We start from the raw sequence: 7600 nt of genomic DNA on the forward strand, positions 1-7600 counted from the left end.
GGAGGCAAAAAAAACTACACCAGCACGGCCCTACCAAGCACCCGAAATAGGGTGACCCCCTTAAGTACTCCCACGTTCTCTAAGAATATTACCCACAACCATTATCATCAGATATAGAGAGGGGAGGGGGGATTTCGCTTTGCACCTGTACACTGTTGGGCCTCCCACCGGCCTAAACTCCCAATGCCAGTAGCCTCTGGCCTCCCATTGTTATATTTTTCTCCTCCCCCAACCTCCTCTTAACTCCGACGCCCGCCACCCGTCACTTCATTCTCTTGCATGCCGCAAGTCATTACACACAATGTCGCCCGCGGCTGACCCTAATTGGCAGCGATGTCATCCTCCCTCCCTCCCAATTACTAAGAGGAGCAATAGAGATAAAATTAAGTAGTAAGTGGATACATTGTATATAGATGTTTGATAGTAGATAAAACGCGTCCTTCAATTTTCGGCCAAATATGGATTTATATAGAGTAAATAACTAGAGTATCTCGTCTTAGAGGTTGCTGAATTTACACGACCGGATCCGAGCAACGAGACAAGAGCAAATTGGATTGGATTTGTCACATCCGCAGGGAGTGCTTGGGCAACTAACTTGTGGGGGCATGACATCCCAAATTAATCATTTACATTAAGAATTGTCTTATAAAAAGCTTTATGCGTATAGGATCGGCTCTTATGTTAGCATGAAGACATGAATGGGATTCTTATTCTACCTAAACTGAAACTCCCACCCTCACCTTTCATAAGACTATCAAGTCTTCTCAAATTAGGTCTGTGGTAGAAGCTTTGAAAGTAGGCCCCAACACAAATCTTTCACTTTGTGAAAATTGAAAACATGTGACAGTGTCATCCTGAAGATGGATGGGGCGGGAAGAAGTGGCATTTGGAATTGTTGTTGGCTTTACATTTAGGCTCCGACATAACAAAGCTTACACTATCTTTCTGCAGTTAGGCGCACGACTCGCCGTTGATTATGATTCTACCAGGATTGCTGCAAATTCACAAGCTGATCCAAAGTAATTGTTGTTGTCCATTGGATTCCTCCGGAGATATTTTGTCAGGATCGAAGAATTGCTGCAATCCTTCCTGGTTCTTGACGACGTGGCTGTATTCTCTCCAGCCATGCTTACAGTATAGAGCTCGTTGTTCCGTTATCACAGAAGAGACACAGTGGAACCCAGACTCGCCGTATGGGGCAGAAAAAGGCACACGGTACGTACAACGACGTTACATCGTCATACTATTTTTTCTGGAAAGGAGGTTATCCCCCGGCCTCTGCATCAGAACGATGCATATGGCCATATTATTGATAAGCAAAAGGTTTAACCAAGTCTTCATGCCTGAAAAGGAAATAAAAGCTCACATAGAGCAAAGACAAAAAGAACAGGATAGCCATAACCGACAGGCAATAAAGAAGATAGGAAACTAAACACCTATCCTATTACATGACCGCCATCCAAACCGGTTAAATATAGTCCGTGCTACCATCTCCCACCGAATAGACCAAGTAACCATACGCCCACTGGCATCCGTCGGAGTGAGTAGCGACCACATACAGATCATTGAAGTGGCCCGGAAAATAACCTGCAAGAAATGAATATTTGTTGTTCTATTAAAAACCAAATTGTTCCTGCAATTTCAAACTGCCCATAATAAAGCACATACTCCACGGACATGTCTCGCAGTTTCTGAATCTATCTCATCTAACCACGTCCCAAATAACGTGTTGGTACTATTCGGAGGAGCAATATTAATGCTATGTGGACAGACCGTCACAATTTTTTTGCCAATGAGCAGTCAGGAAAGAGGTGTTTGATGGATTCATCATGATCACAGAAGCTACATCTTGTAGATCCTATCAAATTGCGCTTTGCCAAATTGTGCTTAGTTAGAATGACTTGTTTATGGACAAACCACATAAACACTTTAATTTTTAAAGGCACTTTGACTTTCCAAACATGTTTCGATTCAGGTATAGAGCCCGTGTTGATAATATCCAAATACATAGATTTAACCGAAAACTCTCCATTCTTGGTTAGTTTCCAGCGCAACTAATCAGGCTGTTGAGATAGGTGAACATCCATCAATCTTCTCACAAGATGGAGTCATGCTTCCCAACGATTTCCCGCTAACGTCCACTTGAATTGAATATTGAGAGGGTTGAACTATAATACTGTTGCAACGTAAGCGTCTCTTCACTGAACAATACTATGATTTGACATTTGGAGCTAGACGACGACCCGCTATCTCGAGCTTATCTCACCGAGAGAGAGAAGTGAAATCGTGCACATGCTTCTCGTGCGCCTGGCAGATGCCTCTGAGTGGATTTAACCCACGCGTTTTGCGGCTGGCGTGCACAATCTGATTCGCACATTGGCCATGTACGTTTACGTGTCATCAGTGCAAAAATAATGGTGGGGGTTAAAACTGGCAAGGGCCAAAGGGTTAAGGCCAACTCCAACACAAGGCCGCAAATGGTCCGGCCGTCCGTTTTAGAGTAAACGAACAGAAAACGCGGCCCGACATGTGGGAGCAAACGGACAAATGTCCGTTTTCGGTTCGCTTTTGACCCATTTTCGGTTTAAATTTGGATCGCGTTTGCATTAAGCGGACGTCGCGCGAACAGATGGGACACGCGTCCTTGTCCTCCCCTGGCCTGCTCGTCGGGGACACAAACGCTCATTTTTCTCCCCTACGAGGCCTACCCCTCCCGCCATAGCCGGCGCCGCCCATTTTCAGACGCTCACTCATGTTTGAGAGGGTGTGGTAGCATATGACCGTACTTTGAGTGCAAAGAGAATGCCATTGACAAGCTTGGTTGCTCTTCTTACCAGAAATGCCGTGCAGCTATTCGTATGCTTGCATATGAAATTTTGGGTGATCTTGTGGATGAGTATGTGTGTATGAGTGAGTCCACATGTCTAAAATCAATGTACAGTTTCAGCAAGGCCATGGTGGCAATGTTTGACCTTGAGTATCTGAGAGAGCCTACTGCCGCTGATATAGGGAGGTTGTTGGGGATCAATGCTGACAAAGGCTTTCCATGCATGCTTGGTAGCATAGATTGTATGCACTGAAAGTGGAAGAACTGTCAATTTGGTTGGCAAGGGCAGTACAAGGGCCACATGAAAGGTGTCACTGTCATACTAGAAGCGGTGGCTTCACAAGATTGTTGGATATGGTGTGCTTTATTCGGCATGGGTGGTTCTCACAATGATATCAACGTGGTTCAGCGTTCTCCGGTGTTTGCAAGGCTTGCAGAAGGTCACTCCCAAGAGGTCAACTTTGAGATCAATGGCCACCATTACAACAAGGGGTACTACCTAGCTGATGGTGTCTATCCTTAGTGGTCAACTCTTGTGAAGACAATACCCAATCCGCAAAGAGAGAAGAGACAAAGATTTGCCCAAATGCAAGGGAGTGCTAGGAAGGATGTGGAGAGGGCTTTTAGTGTGCTTCAATCTCGATGGGGTATCGTTCGACACCTCTCACTGACATGGAGCACCGAGAAGCTTTGACGGGTGATGACCGCTTGTGTGACCATGCACAACATGAGCGTGCTGACACCATCTACGACCAAGGGTTTGATTATCAGGGTGAAAATGTTGTGCCAGAGCACCAAGAACCGGCAACATTTGAGCAATTCACTTAATTCCATCATGAAATACGTGATTGGCACACTCGTATGCAACTTCAGGATGACTTTGGTTGAGCATATGTGGACTCACCTTGGGAGCCAGTAGATCTATCGGTTCAACTTGTTTTCATGCAAAACAATTTTGATTGGGTTGTAAAACTATTTGATATTATTTTATTTTTATTGGGTTGTAAGACTATTTTAGATGTGGAGATATTTGAGTATGAACTATTTGCTATGTTTGATTTTTGTTCAAACAATGCATATGGGCCTCCAGCCACCGGACGAGATGCGGCCAAGATGAGGCCGCGCGTTAGGTGCATGGCCGCCGCATCCAGAAAAATGGGCGGACGCTGCCCCATTGCCACCCACAAACAGACGAAATCCGTGTAAAACAGACATTCGATAGGGGTCATGTTTTGGAGTTTTTTTTTTGAACATCAGTACAGACACAAGCGCTCATACACACGTGCATACACTCATCCCTATGAACGCACACACGCACACTCTATCCCTATGAGCGCCTCCGAAAGACTGAGCGACATATCATCTTCAAATTTACAAAGTCGTCGTAGGCGCCAGAACGTCTTCTCCCACTGAATGCGCATCGCCAGAAATTCTGAAATAAATCCAGAAGCAAATGCGAGCACCAGGATTTGAACCCTGGTGAGCTGGGATACCACAGTCCCTCTAACCATCCAACCACAAATTGATTCGCGTTATGTAGATTGGCACATTTTTATGTGGTGGCGATGTATTCGGAACGGAGCTACATTTGGCAGCGACGGCCAACCTAACCTAAACCAGCTAGGGAGTCCAACAAATCAAGTTCGATCGTTCCTGGCCCTAGATCAGTTTTCCATTTCGTTCATTCAGAGTTTCAGACCTTGCCGACAGGTCGAAAGCCAAGGGGAGGTTTTCGCTGCTACTGTACTACTCCCTCCGTTCCAAATTACTCGTCGTGGTTTTAATTCTTCTAAATTACTCATCGTGATTTTAGTTCAATATAAGATAAAACCACGACGAGTAATTTGGAACGGAGGGAGTACTAGCCATGGCCGCGGGGTCAGTCTAGTGCCATCGATGCCGATGGCCACTGCCCATGCTCATCCGGGGCCGGGAAGATAGCGCTGGCAGCACCTCTGTCTTCTCTGCCCCCCGATCGAGCAACGTCATCAAAATCTTTGTTTCAGACTCGTATAGTCTTTCCTTTGTGTAAAAAGATTCGTCTGAAAAACTTCCATTCCAAAAGAAAAAACAATTTAAAAGCTATCACAAAAGAGGTTGCACATAACGCTGTTAAACTCTACGGTTTGCAGTTCACTATGCAGCTAAGGAAGGAACACCGATGATAATGTACTGCTACTGAGGAGATGGAACATTTTCACTCATATCATGTGAACATCTTACAGTGGTGGATCGATGTCCAAATTCGCCCGGGTTCATTTGTCGGGTACACACATCTCACAGGACACCAACTCACACTGGACGCTAAAAAGTCTACCTTCAGTCCGCTTTCATCTAAACAAGAACTTCAGTTGGACCCTGTGCTCCCTTTCCGCATATAAAAGTTTTCAACTCCACCAAAAGATACGAAGAATCGCTGTGGGTGACCTAACAGCTCCGATGGTGGAAAAGGGCAAGGGCAAAAATTTCATCACAAGGGCAGCACTTCGCTCAAAGGTTGAAGATCTGAGCTGGCCAGCTGCGCTTCCGGCCATCTGAGCTGATTCCCGTGGTTTCGATTGATATGTCTATGCTGCGGTGCTCAGAGGCCCTCACGATGCTGATGCGGGATCTGATCGTCGCAGCTGGGCATTCAGCCGTGCCAACAGATGCTGATGAGCCAATGACTGACCTATCCTTTACCATCGCGATGGGCTCTTCGAAGGTGAAGAACTGAAGATTGTCTGCGACCAGTGAGTTGGCGTGGAGAAAGGAGAGGTGGAGAGGACCACGGGCTTGTCCTTGCAGAACCTGCTGGTGAAGCCGGTGTCGAACCACAAGACAATGCCATGGCACCAGGTTACTCCTGGCACAGCCGCACAACTTTCAGGAAGCCTTAGCTCCAAGCTGGCGGTGAAATCCATTTCGCTTTCCTTCATAGTAGTTGCCAGATCAAAGGAGGCAGACATAAAACCAACATGTCAGAGTACAGATACCTGCATCAGAAGGATATATGAGGACACAGGACAGAATGTTGCAAATCTTAAGTGCATTTATTAAATTAGGAATCTTGAGTATGTTGATTCTAAAGAGAATATCATACGCTTCCTCCGTCCGAAAATATTTGTTATCAAAATGGATAAAAAATGATGTATCTAGAACTAATATACATCTAGATACATCCCATTTTATTTATTTTGATCAAGTATTTTCGAACGAAAAGAGTACGTATTACACTTCGGTAGCAAAATACCAGATTCTATCAATAGAACTGTTCGAACAAAGTTTTCTCGAGCTTAGTATAACATTAAACAATTTTAGCAAAAACGAGGATGCTTGAGAAGTGAAATAACCTAAGTATGCAGAGTTTCTCGGACTTACATGGAGTACAGCGGTATCTGTCACAACATCCTGAGAAGCCAGTATATCAACAACAGGAAATCGAGCTGAACTCTCTGTTACTTCTTTCCCAAGAGATGACATATCAAAGCCATACACATTTTCCCAAAATGGCAAGCTCGTTCCACCTCTCCCGAAACCAGCACCAAACTTACAATTGCAGAAAACAAAGACAAATAACACATGCAGGCATTGCTAAAAAAACTTACAATTGTTGCAGTGTCCCTTACGAGTCTCAAATCTTAAATGTTAGGTTTGGCTACAAGGTTAGTTTGGTATTAGGCCCAGACTATCAACATCCATCATCAATTGGATAGGAGTAGCAACAGATGTTGCCTAGACGGTGGCTTTAGTCTGACTGTTGTATTACTTTGTAAGGTCTTGTGTGAATAATTAATAAAGTGACTGCATGTATCGTCCAGATGCATAGGCCGGGAGTCTTCCTCCTTTTCCAAAAGAAACTCTCACTACCTTTTATTTTCCACTAACAAAACTACATTTTTATTTGAAAGCATAATGTGGCCTTTGAGTAAACTTATTATCACTAAATTTATTACATCCCTAGGGTACCAGATTTTATTACATCAAACAACAGAGAATTCTATGATTGTGGATGGATAGTTAGAGCATACCTTTATCCATGGAGTTGCTGAGGACCTGAGCCCCCCGTCGACGGGAGCGACCTCGTTCTCGTTCTTGTTAGGTTCAGCATCATGGTTTTAGTTGTGTGACGACGGCGATGTCCCTCAGTAGAAATAGTGTCTCCCACGTTCTATCCTCATCCTGATTGTGCGTCTAACATCGTCGGAGGGCGTGTGGAGGTGTGCCTCCGCCGGATCTCGCGGGATTCGGTTGGTGCTGGTCTTCGGTGGATCTGTTTGGATCCGGTCTTCATCTGTCTTTATTTGGGTGTTTACAGTTTGATTCTTCCAATCTACGACTTTTTCAACGGGCGATGGTTGTTGCTATGGTGTGCTGGTCCTACGGAGACTTAGCACGACGACTTTCCGACTGTTTACTATAACAAGGTTTGTCCGACTCCATCAAGGAAGGGGCGATGATGGTGGCACACCATCGGCTCCCTCTAGTGTTTGTAGTCATCGCTAGATGGTCCACGAACCTGGTTGTAATTGTTAGAATAAATCCGAGGCATACCGTCGATCATCCGGGGACCAAGCAATCGCACGAGCACGACACCGAGATTTGTTAACGAGGTTCACCGATATGGCTACATCCCCGGGGCCTAACTACTGGCGCTCCTCCCCGTGACACCGTCACAATACCGCACACCGGCCACCCGGCCGCCGGCACACGCCGTCGGCTCCCCCTTGCGTGCCTGTGCTATTATGTTGGCATAGGTTACATCGTGTGTCTACCCCACTATATAAGGGAGGC

This window comes from Triticum aestivum, chromosome 2B, assembly GCF_018294505.1.
Source record: "Triticum aestivum cultivar Chinese Spring chromosome 2B, IWGSC CS RefSeq v2.1, whole genome shotgun sequence".
Taxonomy (NCBI): Eukaryota; Viridiplantae; Streptophyta; class Magnoliopsida; order Poales; family Poaceae; genus Triticum; species Triticum aestivum.